This window comes from Pinus tabuliformis, chromosome Q (genome assembly GCF_031772625.1).
Source record: "Pinus tabuliformis cultivar Carrire ecotype Pingquan chromosome Q, CPIR1, whole genome shotgun sequence".
Lineage (NCBI taxonomy): Eukaryota > Viridiplantae > Streptophyta > Pinopsida > Pinales > Pinaceae > Pinus > Pinus tabuliformis.
Window position 1 is genome coordinate 1,131,407,191 of NC_142296.1, and position 18,948 is coordinate 1,131,426,138.

The following is an 18,948-nucleotide window of genomic DNA, read 5'->3' on the forward strand; positions in this document are numbered from 1 at the left end:
ACTTGGACTTCTAGTGGAGTTCTAGTTTTGTGATGTGTTTAAAGCTAATGCAAACAAATTAAGTGTTTTTTATGAAGTGGATATGAGTTTCATTGAATTTTGTATAGTGATGGTTGTGAGGACACTAATAAGAATTGATATTTGTGATGGTTTGGCTCCATATATGACCCTTCAAATGAAAAATACCCATTTTCTTAAGCGTCGGACTACTTTGGAGTTCCTTTCAAGTGTGTTTTTTGCCATGAATATGTGCATATGGTGAAGGACTGCACCTTGTCATTCAACCATGGTTTCTAGTTGATGAATGGAGTGTTGGAAATATTACTGGGGGGGGGGGGGGTGAATCAGTGTTTACAAATCAATAACTTTGTCATTTCCATAATCAAATTTATATACGCTACTTCAGTGAAGGGAACTCAAGTGTGCACACAACTATTCTTAAGGAAACCAACGTATATCTAGTGAACTTATGATTCAGTTAATTCATCATATGTTGATCTTTAATCTGTGCATCAGTACTTTATTAAACATTAAACATAACCATGTGCAGTTAATAACATAATGAACCATCACACATAAGCAACACACATGAACACCAAGATTTAAGGTGGAAACCCAATGTGGGTGAAAACCACATGCTGTTGTCGTCTCTATCTTCTTTTAATAATAATAAAATCTGTTTACAATCTTGTACTAGTGCAAACTTATACCAGTAAGCAGGCACCCACCTACAGAAGGCTACAACCTTCTCTCATTTTCCAGCTTCTACTAGAAGGGGGCTGCAACCCCCTAGCTCTTGTACTAGCCAATATGTTTACTAGTACGTAGGCGCCGACCTACAGAAGGCTACGACCTTTGTTCTTCCTCTAGGGACCACGTTTCATGAATTTTCAGACTAGATAATTCTGGAACACAACACCACAATCTAAAGGCCTCATTTCATCCAATTTTCATACTGGACCCATCAACAACATTGAAGCTTAGAATCAATCACCATTGCAATAAAACCATCAAATACATCTGCATCAACCAATCACTAAAACTCAATCATCAATATCTGAATCAACCACAACTAAATCAATCATTGAAAACCCATCATCACTGAAGCAAATCACAATCAATCAATTTGAACATTCAGACCACTGTCACTAGAACACAGTCACCAGAACACAAAGCAAAACCCAAAACTCTGCATCAACAACCAGAACCAACTGTAACTTCAAACATCATATTTCATAATGTATACGCTACTTCGATGTGACGAACCAGCGTGTATACACGCTTTTATCAAATCCAACCAACATACAAATCTGCAAATATTAACTCATAACTTTACAGCTATTCCAGAATTCATCAATCTCTGATATAACTGAAACAATCAATCACTGACACCTCTGAACCTCTCACACAATTGAATCAACCATTATTTCAAACTTTATCAAATTCATCCAATAAACTGGAACAGACAGATCACTGTAACTAGTACATAGATATGAACCTAGAACACTGCATCAACAACTGGAACAAACTGTAACCTCTAAATGCATGTGTCAGAATGTATACGCTCCTTTAGTGAATCAAGCCTACATGTATATGCTACTTCCTTTTGCCCAACCTGTGTATACCTCTAAAGATACTGAATCATAAAATCTTTGACCACAAATTGTACCAATCATTGACATTCTGAAGATCTACTATCATATTACAGAGTTCTAAACAGATAGCAACAAGGATCACCATTCCTTCTCAATCAATCAATCAATCAGACTCAATTTCCTTATACATTCAGTTCTACTTTCAGATCTAAGAAGACATCATTGACAAACAACAGTAATACAATAATAAAACAACAATATTGATATGATAGATCAGTCATCCTTGAGCATCAAGCTTTTCTTTTGCATATGCTACTTGGAAGAGTCGAAACAACATGTATACGCACCTTCACCAAAGCTAACTAGCATATAGATCTGCAAATACTTACTTATAACTTCATTGCAATTCCAGACTTCAGACATACCCAGATCATCATATATAAAGGATAAAACATGCGTTAGCAATCAGATCTAGCCTATCCATTGTTAGATCACATAATGATAAGTCATTATGATCTTGATCCATCATTAGATCTCATCCATCATCAACCACATAGGTGCATCCTTAGTTCAGATCAAGAAAAGCATCAGAAGCCCATAACTTGCATATTTGATCTAACACTTCATAAGATATTCAATACTTGCAAGCTCTGGCCTAATGATCTTCTCCTCCTTATATAGTTTTAGGCCTTTCTCAATACCTTGGACCAAAACCACTTAGGACCAATACCTTGGACCAAATACCTAGGGTCAATACCTCGGACCAAATACCTTGGATCAATACCTTGGACCAAAATACCTTGGACTAAATACCTTGGACCAAAACCTTGGTTTTCCAACATGTACGCGCTTTTCCTCCTGTGAAAGTGCGTGTATATGTATACTCTCCTTTTGTTTTGTTAACCCGCGTGTATATGCTCTTTTTGTATAGTGAACCCGCGTATACAACTTAACATACCTAAAAATATCCTTTTTCTTCAACTTCTTGATTATGATATGTAGTCCTTTGTTCCTTCATCCTATTCTTTTGTACCATTACTTTGTCCCCTCTGAATAGACCTGTTATAATGTGATTTTACATTGTACATTACTTCTGAACTGATTCCTTTGAATTGCCCTGCATTTTGTCACATCTATAAACACAACTGTCATGCATTCTGTCACATCTGATATCTCTCCTGTAGATTACTCTAGTTACCATATACAAGTGAGTTGTTCTGTTACAAGTGGGTTTCCATCAAATACAAAACATGTATCATAATGCCAACAATCTCCCCCTTTGGACTTGATGGCAACCATGTTGGTGTTGATTACTGCAAGCTGTAGAACCTGTTAGAGATAATAAGAAACACCAAAATTACTCTCCCCCTTTGACATCAAGGGAAAAGGGCGGGCCAAGTTATTCTCCCCCTTTGATATCAAGGGTAAAGAGCTGACCAAAATGAAGACTTTCATATCTAAATAGCTGAATATGAACACTTATCATGCTCCCCCTAGGCACATGCTGAATTTTCTGATTAAACTCCCCCTTTGTACATGTTGATATGTGAAGGTTTTAACCTCATACAGAAATTACCTGCATACGAATTCTAAAACACAGAAAATAAACAATGCGAGAGCATAACACATAAAACACATATACATAGAGATTTTCCCCTGGATCCCAAAACCGGGACTACCAGCTTGATTTTTTTCATTATATTCCTTTCAATGTTACAATAGATATTTATACATGCCGAAGCATCCAATACCATGGACCGAAAACCATCATGTCCAAAACCATGTGTGAAAAATCATGCACGAATCCATAGGTAGGTTCGCCCAACCTAATATAGGGTCCAAAAACAAAATTTTTCAGGGCGTTGCCCCGGACCCCATAGAGTGGGGTTACCTGCACCCCTCAAACCCCCTATGACTCCCCTCGCTACGCAATCGATGCAATGAAGGGGGGGCTCTGCCTCCCTCCTAACCCCCCGATTAACTATGTGGGCTAGTCGTGGAAAGAATACAACACAACCCAACATTCTCTGACTTGTTGTTTTCTTTCCATAAGGGGCCACAAGAGAGCTTAGTCATTTATCTAGCCCTGCAACGCCCATTGATTTCTACACGAAGAGAACTTCTCAGAGCTCACAAATTTTGTCAATGCATCTTCAGTATTCTTAAAAGTGTCCACCTTTACCAGCAACACCTTTTTGTCTTTTATCATATCTCTCACAAAGTGATACTAAACATTAATGTGATTTGTCTTTGAATGATATGCAGGATTCTTTGCCAAGAAAATTGCACTTTGGCTGTCACAGTCTATCCTTATATCTCCCTGTACCAACCCCATACTTGAACACAATCTTTGCAACCAAGCTGCTTCCTTGCTTGCATGAGTGGTTGCCATGTATTTTGCCTCTATAGTTGATAGTGCCACTACATATTGTTTCTTACTCATCCAACTGACTGCACCTCCAAATAGGTTAAACACATATCCACTTGTATATCTTCTCTGATCCAGATCTCTAGCCCAGTCTGCATAAACAAAGCCACGAATATCCAACACTCTATCCAATCTTGGTCTTCCTTGGTAGCACAAACCATAATCACTAGTGCCACGCAAATACCTGAAAACCTGCTTCATTATTGTCCAGTGCTCCTTCCCTGGTTTTGACATAAACTTGCTCAATACTCCCACTGCATGTGCAATGTCTGGTCTAGTACAGACCATCGCATACATCAGGCTACCAACTGCACTTGCATATGGAACACGGGACATGTCCTCTTCCTCTTCTTGTGTCTTGAGACACTGTTCAACATATAACTTTACACCTACAGGAATAGGAACCTTCACCGATTTATTATTTTGCATATTAAACCTCTGCAGTATTATCTCGACATACTTCCTCTGGTTTAACCAGAGCTTCCTCTTTGTCCGATCTCTTTTAATTTCCATTCCCAAAATATAGTTTGCAGCACCAAGATCTTTCATGTCGAATTTAGAGTACAAATGGGTCTTCAAATCCTGGATAATTTCTTTGTCATTTCCAACCAGCAACATATCATCCACATACAAGGCCAGATAAATAACACGGTCACCAATTAATTTAAAATACACACAGTGATCCAAGCCAAGTCCCCGTATAAATGTATCAAATTTCTGATACCACATCCTTGGTGACTATTTTAACACATATAGAGACTTCTTTTACTTTCATACCAGTTCTTTCTTACCCTTCACCGCAAAGCCTTCAAGTTGCTTCATGTAGATCTCCTCTTCCAGATCCCCATGAAGAAATGTTGTCTTCACATCCATCTATTTTACCTCAAAATCAAACGCAGTAGCAACAGATAAAAGTAATCTAATAGAAGTTACCTTGGCAACAGGAGAAAAAATATCATCAAAATCAATTCCCGACACCTAGGAATAACCTTTTGCTACCAACTAGGCTTTGTATTTCTCCACCTTTCTTTCTGCATTTGTCTTCTTCTTGAACACCCATTTGCTGCCAATGGGTTTCCTTCCAACTGGCAACTCCACCAGATCCCAAGCCTCATCTTTGTGCAAAGATGCCATTTCATCAACCATGGCCTCTTTCCATAGTTTTCCATCCTCTGAACCTACTGCTTCCTTCACAGTTCTGGGATCATCATCAGTAATAGATAAAGCAAAACTTGAACAGAAAGCATATGGACTATACCTTTCTAGCTGCCCTCTTTCTCGAACTGATCTTCACACACCTCGAGTTTGTGGCTCTTCATCTTCTGATTCTTTCTCTGCTGTAGAGTCTGATTCTTCCTCCTTTAGCTAAAACTCTATCTTCTTAGGTTCCTTTGGTTGGACTTCATTTTTAATAACATCTTTCATCTCTATGAACACCACATCTCAGTTGTACACAACCTTCCTTGTTATTGGGTTCCAAAGCTTATAACCCTTTAAACCATCCTTATACCCAATAAAGATGAACTTTTCAGATTTACTATCCAACTTGGTTCGTTTCTCCTTTGGAACATATGCATCACATCCAAATACCCTTAGATGTGAAATAGAGGGTTTCTTACCAGTCCATACCTCTTGTGGAGTCTTATCCTCCAATGCTGATGAAGGTGATTTGTTGACCAGGTAGCATGTTGTCCCCACTGCCTCTGCCCATAATTCTTGTCCTAACCTGACACCACTGAGCATGCTTCTTGCCCTTTCCATTAACGTATTGTTCATTCTTTCTGCAACTCCATTTTGATGAGGTGTATATGGAGTAGTATTCTACCGTGCTATACCACACTTCTTACAGAATTATTCAAATTCCTTACTGCAAAACTCTCCATCGTTATCTATCCTCAACACCTTTATCTTCTTCTCTGTCTGGTTTTCCACCAGAGCCTTAAATTCTTTAAACCTGTCAAAGACTTCAGATTTATTCTTAAGGAAATATATCCATGTATTCCTTGAGAAGTCATCTATAAGTGATACATAGTACACAGACTTACCCAGTGATGGAACCTTCACAGGTCCAAACACATCACTGTGCACAAGCTCTAATATCTGTTTTGCCCTCTTACCACCAGAGGGGAAACTAACCCGATTTTGCTTCCCATATACACAATTTTCACAGAAATCAAAATCCAAAGAGATATTACTCATACCTTCTACCATACCTTTACCATGAACTATTCAAAGGCCCTTCTCTCCAATATGTCCAAGCCTTTGATGCCACAGCATGGTCTTCTCTCCAGAGACCACTAGATTTTCTACTCCACTTTTAGGAACCAAGAAATTGTTGCACCCATCAACAATAGTGCTACCTTGCAGCTTTTACAGAGTTCCAATTTGAACTCCCTGCAACAATACCAGTGCCCCCCGAACCATCTTGCAGGTGTCCTTCTCGAACATTGTTTTTACATCTGCATCATCCATCTTAGTTGCAAAAATCAAGTTTTTGGCTAATGCAGGAATATGCAGAACACCTGGAAGTGTTCTAACCCTTCCACCTTGGAACTTCAACTTCACTTTTCCGCGACCAACGATTCTAGCCTTCCTGTCATCCACCAAGAAGACATCACCACCATCATATTTCTCATACTCGCAAAACCACTCTCTATGGGGAGTGAAGTGAAATTATGCATTTGAGTCAATCAACCATGCCTCATGATCTACATGTGTACTTGAAGAAGCCAAGTACACATCCCCACCTTCATCTGAGGTGGTTTGGCCTCTACAAAAGGAGCATCATCAGATCCCTTTCTTTTATCAGGAGCTTTAGATTTACTGTCCCTTTAGTAGTACCCTTCATTTCCGCATTTCCAACACACCACGTTTATAGGTTTTCCTAGAGATTTAGATCTCCCTCTAGATTTAGACCTCCCACTCGATGACTTATTTTTGTTTATGTTCTGGGATTGTCCTTGTACAGACAAGGCATCACCATTCTGGCTCTCCATATTTTTCCGTCTCATTTCCTCTGTCAGCAAGCATGAGACTATTTGATCAAACTGCAAGGCAGTTTCATTGCTACCTATTGCAATAACCAGACTATCCCACAAATTTGGTAGAGAACACAACAAACTGATGCACTTATCTTTATTTGAAATTTTAATATCAACAAATAATAAATGACTTACCACAGTATTAAATGTGTTTAGATGCTTTGTCACCGATTCTCCATCTTTCATCCTCAGCTTATACATCTTTTTCGACAGGAACAATTTATTCACAAGAGACTTAGATTGGTACAAAGTCCTTAACTTGTCCCATAAAGCCTTAGTTGTAGCTTCCCCTGATACATTCAACAATACTGAATTTGAGACACATAATTGTATTGTGTTCTTTGCCTTCCGATCTAAATTCTTCCATTCTTCATCGGACACTCCCATTGGTTTAGTACCCGGATCTACCGCGATCCACTGATCTTTATCCACTAACAGATCCTCCATATTGAGTTTCCACAACTCAAACATCTGACCATTAAATTTCTCCATCTCTATCTTTCCACAACTCGCCATCTTCTTTCACCACCAGAATCGATCTCGCAGATCTCCCACTGAATAGGTCTACCATAGGCCCGAGCGAAACCCCTCACCAACAAAGGCATCCCCTTGAAGCCAAAACATCTATGATACCAAATGAAGGTTTTAACCCCGTACAGAAATTCCCTGCATACGAATTCTAAAACATAGAAAATAAACGATGCGAGAGCATAACACATAAAACACATACACAGAGATTTTCCCCTGGATCCCAAAACCGGGACTACTAGCTTGATGTTTTTCATTATATTTCTTTCAATGTTACAATACATATTTATACATAACGAAGTATCCAATACCATGGACCGAAAACCATCGCATCCAAAACCATGGACCGAAAACCATCGCATCCAAAACCATGTGCGAAAAATCATGCACAAAACCATAGGTAGGTCTGCCCAACCTAATATACGGTCCAAAAACAAAATTTTCGTACCCCTCAAACCCCCTGTGACTCCCCCCGCTATGCAATCGGTGCAACGAAGGGGGGGCTTCTCTCCCCTCCTAACCCCCTGGTTAACTACATGGGCTAGTTGTGGAAAGAATATAACACAACCCAACAAGATGCATTATTTTGTCCATGCTCCCCCTGAGCACATGCAAAGTCTGCAAAAAGATTTTCCAAAAGAATAACATGACTCTATAACTCAACTATGTGAGTATTACCTTCCTATCACCAATGACTCATACATACATCAATCTCCGAACCAAGTGGGGATATACCAAATTTGACTCATCTACCAACCAAGTGGGGATATACCAATTGTTTATACATGACTGAAATATAGTAATTATTACATCATCCTTCCCATGCATAGTGGGGGTACAAATTACATCATATTACGAAGAGGGACTCATTGAAAGACTATGGCAGATAGAGACATATTATTACATCATGGGCCTTTATATGACCTTTTCATCGAGTGATATACATGACATTTATAACAAATATCAAAGGTCTAAACAAGACCATGATAGTCATCAGCGACTATCATACACCATATATGATTTGCACCATAAGCATCTGTCAACAACATATAGACCCGCAACCTGTATATGTCCATCATCAGTTCCGAAGATATGACAAAGTAAATTTCATCAACCTATGACTAAGTATGCCGTATATAGATATCAACTCATCCTTTTGATCTCATCAAGATCAACTTGCTTCATTTCCTTAGTAGAAAGAGCTTTATCATAACCTTCCATGAATCAACTAAGCATATGTCATATCTCCAAGCAGTAACACAAAATCATTCACATCATATCATATGCGAAAACACCATAGTCATCATCTATGATCATAACATCATCATCAAGAACTGCATGATCTTTCCACAAGAATCTTCAATATATCAACCATGTATCATCACTAGGGGACATCCCACATCTGATAAGCATCAATCATGATAATCAACATATGTAAATATCAAACCTATCATCATAAAGTAAGAAGTCATCATCATTATGTGAATAGGTAAGCCATGTCTCCGAATATCCATGCCTTCAAATTGCTATGCCTGCAATAAACCATTCTCTTGGCCAAACAAAAATATGCAAGTAATCATCCATGTATCTAGCATTCTGTATATCCATCAAAGATATAGAAAAATGTATCTAGCAAACCATGAGTGCATAGTCATGTGTCAAGCTTTCTTGATACCATCAACAACAACAATCCTCAACCATGTGAGAGCCAAGAACTATAGGAATCCTGCATCATAACTGCACCATATGAATTTTATGCATATTTGAAGGCATGATGACAGCAGCATAAAAGAAACGAGTGGCTCATCATCAATTACTGAAGTCATGTACTCAAGCTTTGTATTTCTCCTTGTCTTTATGAAGATCACCATGTAAGCAACATATATGTACTGTATGCATCATCAAAAAGTCATCCACAATCATCCATAAATCTGATTTGAATAACAACTGTGTAACCCTCGGTAATACAGTGACTGCAACATAGTATGATGTATCAAAACACTTTAGCCACATAAGTATCGTCACCATTGATAAGAATTATTCGGTACCAAAGACTTCAAAACATAATGCCAACAATGCAATATTAGAAGCCTGACATATTCTTCCCCTGAACCTGTGCCACCTATTCACTGTCAGATCTGATCATTGCATATATCAGTAAGAAATATCAAGCTCCACAATCGTGTATATGTTGGTTTAATGAAGACTCATCATCAATCAATAAATCTAAACATTCATACCACTGTCACTAGAACACAATCACCAGAACACAAAGCAAAACCCAGAACTTTTCATCAACAACCAGAACCAACTACAACTTCAAACATCATATTTCATAATGTATATGCTACTTCGATGTGATGAACTAGCGTGTATATGCACTTTTATCAAATCCAATCGGCGTACAGATCGCAAATATTAATTCATAACTTTGCAGCTATTCTAAACTTCATCAATCTCTGATATAACTGAAACAATCAATCACTGACACCTCTGAACCTCTGACACAACTGAATCAAACAATCACTAAACCTTTAACACAACTGAATCAACCATTCATTCAAACGTTATCAAATTCATCCAATCAACTGGAACAAACATATCACTGTAACCAGTACACATATATGAACCCAGAACACTGCATCAACAACCAGAACAAACTGTAACCTCAAAATGCATGTGTCAAAATGTATACACTCCTTTAATGAAGCAAGCTTGCGTGTATATGCTACTTCCTTTTGCCAAACCTGTGTATACCTCTAAAGACACTGAATCATAAAATCTCTTAGCACAAATTGTACTAATCAATGACATTCTGAAGATGTACTGTCATATTACAGAGTTCTGATCTACTGTCATATTACAGAGTTCTAAATAGATAGCAACAAGGATCACCCTTCCTTCTCAATCAATCAATCAATTAGACTCAATTTCCTTATACATTTGGTTCTACTTTCAGATCTAAGAAGACATCATTGACAAACAGTGGTAATACAACAGCAAAACAACAGTATTGATATGATAGATCAGTCATCCCTGAGCATCAAGATTTTATTTTGCGTACGCTACTTGGAAGAGTCGAACCAGCATGTATACGCACCTTCACCAAAGCTAACTAGCGTATAGATCTGCAAATACTTACTTATAACTTCATTGCAATTCCAGACTTCAGACATACCCAGATCATCATATATAAAGGATAAAACGTGCGTTAGAAATCAAATCTAGCCTATCCATTGTTAGATCACATAATGATAAGTCGTTATGATCTTGATCCATCATTAGATCTCATCCATCATCAACCACATAGGTGCATCCTTAGTTCAGATCAAGAAAAGCATCAGAAGTCCATAACCTGCATATTTGATCTAACACTTCATAAGATATTCAATACTTGCAAGCTCTGGCCTAATGATCTTCTCCTCCTTATATAGTTTTAGGCCTTTTTCAATACCTTGGACCAAAACCACTTAGGACCAATACCTTGGACCAAATACCTAGGGTCAATACCTCGGACCAAATACCTTGGATCAATACCTTGGACTAAATACCTTGGACCAAAACCTTGGTTTTCCAACATGTACGCGCTTTTCCTCCTGTGAAAGTGCGTGTATACGTATACGCTCATTTTGTTTTGTTAACCCGCGTGTATACGCTCTTTTTGTACAGTGAACCCGTGTATACAACTTAACATACCTAAAAATATCATTTTTCTTCAACTTCTTGATTATGATATGTAGTCCTTTGTTCCTTCATCCTATTCTTTTGTACCATTACTTTGTTCCCTCTAAATAGACCTGTTATAATGTGATTTGCCATTGTACATTACTTCTGAACAGATTCCTTTGAACTGCCCTGCATTTTGTCACATCTGTAAACACAATTGTCATGCATTCTGTCACATCTGATATCTCTCATGTAGATTCATCTAGTTACCATATACAAGTGAATTGTTCTACTATAAGTGAGTTTCCATCAAGTACAACACATGTATCATAATGCCAACATGGAGATGCAATGAAAGGGTGGAAAAGCGTAATCACAATATGGGAATCAGAAATGAAATTGAAGTTGATTAATGATTGACTTTAGTATAGATTAAAATATGACAATGGTAGAAGATATGGCTTTTAAGGAGGGATAACAATTGGAAAGTTGATAGGACCTCAAATTCTCCTCTTGTGTGTGGTGGAGACATTCCATTTCCCATATATCGAGAAGAGATTACTAGTGAAACTTGTGATTTGGATGGATGTATTACATTAAGACATGTCACTTTGAGATATTTATTTTATGTAGTATTGTTTCAATTCTTTTTTAGTGTGGGGAGAAATTATTTCTAATTGTATTTATGATGATGCCGTGGTGATTTTGGGAATTCCGCTACATAAGCATTAAGTCTATATTGCAAACAAGTTATCTATAGAGTATGTGTCCTTTACGTCAACCAAAAACCTCCCAACATAATCAATGGGAGATACTATTACTGGCCCCAAATGGATAGAATGAAAAGAGAAGGGTGCCAAATGTCACCTTTAGGCCCTCTTTGAAGCCCTTATCTGAAAGAAGTGGAGAGATTTGTAGAGATTTACTCGATAAGGGAGCACTTTTATTTTCCATAATTGATCAATATTTTAAAATTAAGTGAGAAAAATCAAAGAATCTTGGAGTCATGCCCTCTTCAATACGCCCATAATCAACAATCTAAAACTCCATTAACAAGAGGTTGACATAAATGTTCAGGAAACCTAATTTGTAAGGGTTATAATAATTTGTAATATTCACTTGAGAGGGAATATGAAAATTTTCAAGGGAATATGAATAGGTGTCCGGAGTCCAAAAGACCCTGGAAGATGTGAAGGTTTTAACCTTGTACAGAAATTACTTGCAAACGAATTCTTAAAAAAAAATTCTATAATGGCGAGAACATAAAACAAATATATACTGAGATTTTCCCCTGGATCCAAAATCTGGGAATACCAAATTGTTTTTTCCTTATATTTTTTTTAATGTTATAATATATATATATATATATATATGTCGAAGCATTTGATAAGCCTCATTATTGAGTAATTATATGGGCCTTAATTGGCCTTAATTCACCTCCTAGCTTAGTCAAACCAGCTATTCTCACAACTTATTACATACTTTTAATTATATTTTGTTTATGAAATGAGTTAGAGTTGGATATTTGGCTTTGTGGTCTAATGTGTATATAATGCAGAAATAAAGGATAAAAGCAAGGAGAAATGCAGGTATAAAGGATAAAAACAAAGAACTATAGCAAAGACCTTGGTCAAGACTTGAGTGAAAAGGACAGAAAACAGTTGATTTTGAGTTGGGAGCCAAAGAACCCTAATAGTTGTTGGAGACTTCATATGTATAAATAGAGAGGCGATTTTGAGTTGGGAGCCAAAGAACCCTAATAGTTGTTGGAGACTTCATATGTATAAATAGAGAGGATTAGGACGTCACTAGGATTGGGACTTCATTTGTAAAACTCTGTTTTATTTCTGAACTGCTAAGACTTGTGAATTTGCTCTGTAATCCATGGTTTCTATAATGAAGATGAGTTCTGTTTAAGCCAGCTTTGAGTTAAACTTCTGAGGGTTGAAACTCTTGGGTTAGGGCCCGACCCAAGCAACCACAACTCCTCTTTACTGTACTGTTATGCTAGCATAGAGTTCAGTTCAGTTTATTTGTTTAAGTAGTTTCATGGTTCACTGATTCATTTGCTTCAAGTAGTTTCATGGTTTGCTCATGCATTTTCTCAAGAAGTTTCTAGTTTTGATTCATTTGATTAAGCAATTTTCTGGTTCTGTTCATTTGTTTGAATAACTTCCTATTTTTGTTCCTCTGTTTCAGGTGTTTTTAATTCACAGGTTAGTTAGAGAAAAATATTACTATGAGGTTGCGCGCAGGTGTCTTGGCCTCATCTCCTCTCTATAGGACCTTGAATTGAAGCAAAGACCTTCCAACGACCCCAAAAACACATTGTCTGGTTCTCACATGGGCTACGGAGTTCGCTGTTTAAATACAGTTAGCTGTTTACACACTGGTTTTCACTGCCATTTTCATTTAAAACTGTCTCCAACACGTTCTCCTTACATCGCTTTCTCGCAGTGCGATCACCAACCAACCTTCACAATCTCCGTCTGATTCACTCTTTTCTCCCACCGCTGCCCCACGTGGAGTCATTTTCAGGAATTCTAATGTAAGTGGAGAGAGATTTAACAGCGCGTCTTAACCACTCGATCCGTAATGACTGTAAATAAGCTAAATTTAAGGCAGCTTATTTCAAAATATTCCAAAATAGCAGGTTGCTTGCATTTTCGGTTTTATAATACCTCCAGTGCTCCATCGTTTTATTTTCATCCTCTGACTTCCTATCTATCGGTTCAGGGTAAGTATCTCTCCACATTGCTTTCTGATGATTTTAATGTTGTCGCCACTCGGTTTCGTTCATCTAAGTTTGATAGTGCATTCCTGTAGAAAGTCTCTGCGTTCCCCACTGGCAACAATCTTATGGCCTTCAACAATAATTTTCGTTTATTAACTACAAGGCAAAATTAGCCATCTCGGGGTGGTGGCGCAGTTGGTTAGCGCGTAGGTCTCATAGCTGATTTGAGTAATCCTGAGGTCGAGAGTTCGAGCCTCTCTCACCCCACTTTTATAAATTTCTGGTCAACCCGGACGTCGAGAGTTCGAACTCATCTCTCACCTGAATTTTTAATTTTTTCGTCAGTGCGATGTCGAGAGTTCGACCCTCTCTTACCCAAATTTTCAATTTTCTGTTCAACCCCGACGTCGACAGTTCGAGCCAGTCTCTGACCCCAATTTTTAATTTTCTCGTCAGTCCGATGTCGAGAGTTCGGTTCAACCGTCTGTCACCCCAATTTTCAATTTTCTGGTCAATCCGACGTCGACAGTTCGAGCCTTGGAAGTGGGATGGAATCGATAAAATTTCTAAGAAAACCTGGCAATGTTGTGGCTGCTGGAATTCGAGACCAGGCCTCCACGGCCGCAACGTGGACTTCTGACCACTAAACAACAGAGATATGTAACAAAACTACCGTTGTGCTGTAAGAAAAAAGTCATTAAGTATGCTATTTTTTTTTGGTTGTTGTTGTTTGTAAAATAGTGGTTTTTGTTTCCAGTTGTTTTTAGTTTTATTGTTTTAGTGAATTTTCTGTTTGGTTTGTTCGGTAGATAAGCGAGATAGGGAGGGCTTGGAGTATCTCTTAAAGTTATTTTTGTTTGGTTAAGAATTTGTTTGGTAGATATCCTAAATAGTGAGGCATTGGAGTATGCTTTGAAATTGTTTTTGTTTGGTTAAGAGTATGTCCTGAAACTGCTTTTGTTTGGTTAACAACTTGTCTTTCTCGGACATAAGGAAACAGGGTAACAAACCAAGACCAGCGTTGGAGTATGCCCTAAAACTGTTTCTGTTTGGTTAAGAACTAGTCTTTCTCGGATGGAAGGAAACACGTTAACAACCAAAGACCAAGACGCATCTGGTGGGAGTGAAAGTCTACCCCCTTATGGACCACCAACCGGTTATTCTAGGTGGCTTGGTTTTCCTTAAATAAGGGTGATGAGTTAGTGTGATTTTCCTTGAATAAGGGTGATGGGTCAGCCTGAATTTGGTAGGAATGAAAGTCTACCCCTTTCCGGAACACCCACTGGTTATTCTAGGTGGCTTGGTTTTCCTTAAGTAAGGGTGATGAGTCAGCGTGATTTTCCTTGAATAAGGGTGATGAGTCAACTTGCATTCTCGCATAGCAACTAGAAATCGTTGTCCTCACTGCGAATTAGACCAATGAATTATTATAGGTTTTCCCACTTGTGAAAAAAGATAAACAAAATAGTGCACTGCTCTTAACTTTGTAGTCGTCAAATCAAGTCTCAAATTAAATGGTGTTTTGGCAGTGATATTATAAAATATTTTTAATATGATATAAACAAAGTTTAATAAATAAATGTTTATTTGTAAATTTGTTAAAAGAATTTTAAAATTGTAAATTGTAAATTATGTAATTTGTAAAATTTAATTATTAATAAATTTATTATAACATAAAATTTATTTGTGCATTTAGAAATATATTTTAAATAAAAAAACAAAATTCAATTTCCAACCAAATTCAATTTCTAAAAAAAACTTTTGGCATAACATTATGTATGAAAAAATAAATAAATTTATATTTTCACATAACATTATCTATATAAAAAATAAATAAATTTATTTTGATATATAGTTGTATTATTGTGGATAAATAAAATATGGTCCCCTTTAATTATTTGTTGGTGATCTCTAAATGTTATGACTATGTTCCATCTAATTTTTTTCAAAGTTTTAGTGATATACATGTTTCCTCTTTATATTTAATTAAAATGAATTCTTAACTCAAAAGAAGCATTTAAGGATTCTACTTTAAAACTGAAAATTAATTTTATAATGAGTTAGTAATTAATTTTATAATGAGTTAGTTTTCCACGGAGGTTTTCGTTAAGACTCTCATGTGGAATCTTTTCAAAGTCTGGGTGATATGGGTGATATGAATGTTTTTTTTTTACATTCAGGGGAAGATGTATTCTTATCTCATCATGTTTTTTTACATGCAAGGAAGATGTATTCTTATTTTAAAAATAGGATTTAAGGATTTTGGTTAAAAACTAAAAAATATTTCTATAAATAGCCTTTGGATCAGTGCAACAGATGGGATGTCTTTATCCATCTCCTCACATGGGAGCAGAGCAGGTTCGAAAAAGGATCTTGGAGTGTCCCGGGGTTGGGCCAGGAGGGTCTTTCAACGCCTCCTTTTCTCATCAAAAGTGATTTCCATTTGCTCGCCGTTGGCTCGGTGAGGAAATAAAAAGAAAAGGGGAACAAGCACACTTGGAGAGCGCAGTACAACGGAGAGGAAGTTGTATGCTGCGTTCGGGAAGGATGAATCGCTCCTGAAAAAGAATCTATTGATTCTCTTCCAATTAGTTGATTGGTTGGATAGTATCGCAGGTGCGAGGATTTACTTCACGGGCGAGGTCTCTGGTTCAAGTCCAGGATAGCCCAGCTGCGCCAGGGAAAATCGTAGGAAGAAAAATAAAAAGCATCTTATTATTATTTTTTTTTTTTCATGTATGGACCACTTGGTCCAAGTACGGGGGATATAGCTCAGTTGGTAGAGCTCCGCTCTTGCAATTGGGTCGTTGCGATTACGGGTTGGATGTCTAATCGTCTAGGTGGTAATGATAGTATCTTTTACTCGAACCGGTGGCTTACTTTTTCTCAGTAATGGGGAATAGGACCGAAACATGCCACTGAAAAACTCTACAGAGACAAAGAAAGATGGGCTGTCAAGAACGTAGAGAAGGTAGAGTGGGTAGTTGGTTAGATCTAATATAGATCGTACATGGGCGATAGTTGGAGTCAAAAAATTTCACAGAGGTTAAAGTTAAGGCTCTCTGAAATGAAATCTCATAAAATATTCTCTCATCAACTTTGCAAAGAACACCACCAACAGAAAAAGGTCTAGTTATACTTTACTTTACTTAAAAAAAAACTTTTTATATTACAACAAATTCATCATATTTATACCTATTATATTTTTTTAAATAAGATAATAAATAAAAAACATTCATTATAATATATATAACACAAATGAAATGCAGTGTACATTAATTTCATAAAAATGTAAACACCCAAAATAATTTAATATACAAGAAGGAAAAAAAAATATCTATTCACAATCTAATAACAAAGCCAAACTTGAATAGTATACTTTTGAATAGCAAAAAAAAATATCTACAATTATTAAACAATTGACAATTTCTTTCTCTATTCCATCACTAAGATAACATCAATAAGACTTCTCTTCTCTTTCTGTTCACTCACAGAGAGAACATCAATAAGAAAATAATTCATTTTATTTAAAATTATGTTTAAGGTAAATATACACCCCAAAAAACTAAAAATAATTCACAAACTTATTAAAATTACATTTAATAATTAACATAAATAATAAAAAAATAACCACTAAACATCATAATAAAATTCCACATAACACTGGAGAAAATAGAAGAAATAAAAAGCCCAATCTCAATGCTACGATCGTTATGTCTATAAAATATGGCTACCTTGGACCTCTTATTCACATTAAAAAAATTTGTTTTATTGAGTAAAAAGAAAAAGTTTTTTTTTTTAAACACAGACCATAAAAAAAATTATGGTCACCTTTGGGCAGGCCAGTTATTTTAATCCTCAAATACGCATCCTCACTTTTCAAATATTTTTACAATTTTATCTTTTTCGTATTTACTAATTTCTGAGAGAGTCTTTTCTACAATTTGTTATTTTCTTTCTCAAACTAAGTAACTAATTTGAAAATAATAAATTTTAAATTCAACATATTTTTAGTTAGATTGATAATTTTTATAATTGAGAAAAATAATGGTTATATTCTCTATCTAAATTCAATTCTTATAAATGATATGTGAACGGTCATGAAGGTAGTCCAAGAGTCACAAAGTTCAAGCATTACCTTTGGCTATGTTTACCCTTACTATTGTATGAGCAAGGAATTTTCACCTTGGCTCCTCCCACATAGCCTTGAGAGTTTGTAGTCTGTTCTTTGAGGAACGAGGAGTGGCTTCAATGTCTCACTACTGGGACTAGGGATGTATGGTGTATAGATGTGTCTTGGGACTTTTGCTTAATTCAGAACCTGTTAAGGCCAACATGTTTCACACTTGTTTTGTATATGTTTGTAAGACTACACTTTAAACATTTGCAATGCATGTTTGCCTAACATGTACTAAGATAGTTGAATTACTTTTGGTTATTTTAGTACTTTGATTATTGAAGTTGTGTTGTATTGCTTATCACCGTTGTCCCATCCCTATGGACTACTCCACGTGATACTAGACATACCACCTTTGTGTATTGGCTATCACCATTATCACCTCCTTGTGGACTACTCCACGGGGTACTCAGCAAACCATATTTTTTCTTCTTCTGGTTATAATAACCATCACATCTCTGTGGACTACTCTGTTGGGTGGTGTACGTGTTGTCCTTTTCACCTCGGTTTTAACGACTGCCGCATCCGCTATGGAATATTTTGTTGGGTGTTGGACAAACCTTTCTAGTTTGTGTGTGTCTCTTCCAGGGTGGTACTACTACCTCTCATTTAGAGTCTCGCTTTATTATCTTATCCGAGTGGAAAATGACATGAACCCATGGTATTCATCCACCCATGGAATTTACCCACGGTATTGTAAGTGATTTCCATGGTATTGTGACATCCACCCTTGGTATTCATTCACCCATGGAATTTACCTGTGGTATTGTAACTGAAAA

General features: G+C 36.8%; 1 non-coding gene across 1 annotated transcript; it reads left to right on the forward strand.

The window, feature by feature from the left end:
- The first annotated feature begins 14,172 nt into the window (after positions 1-14,172).
- Positions 14,173-14,259, forward strand: TRNAM-CAU (transfer RNA methionine (anticodon CAU)). Its single transcript is given in 2 exon segments — positions 14,173-14,210; positions 14,224-14,259. It is a non-coding gene; the product is annotated as a tRNA-Met (tRNA).
- Positions 14,260-18,948: the final 4,689 nt, after the last annotated feature.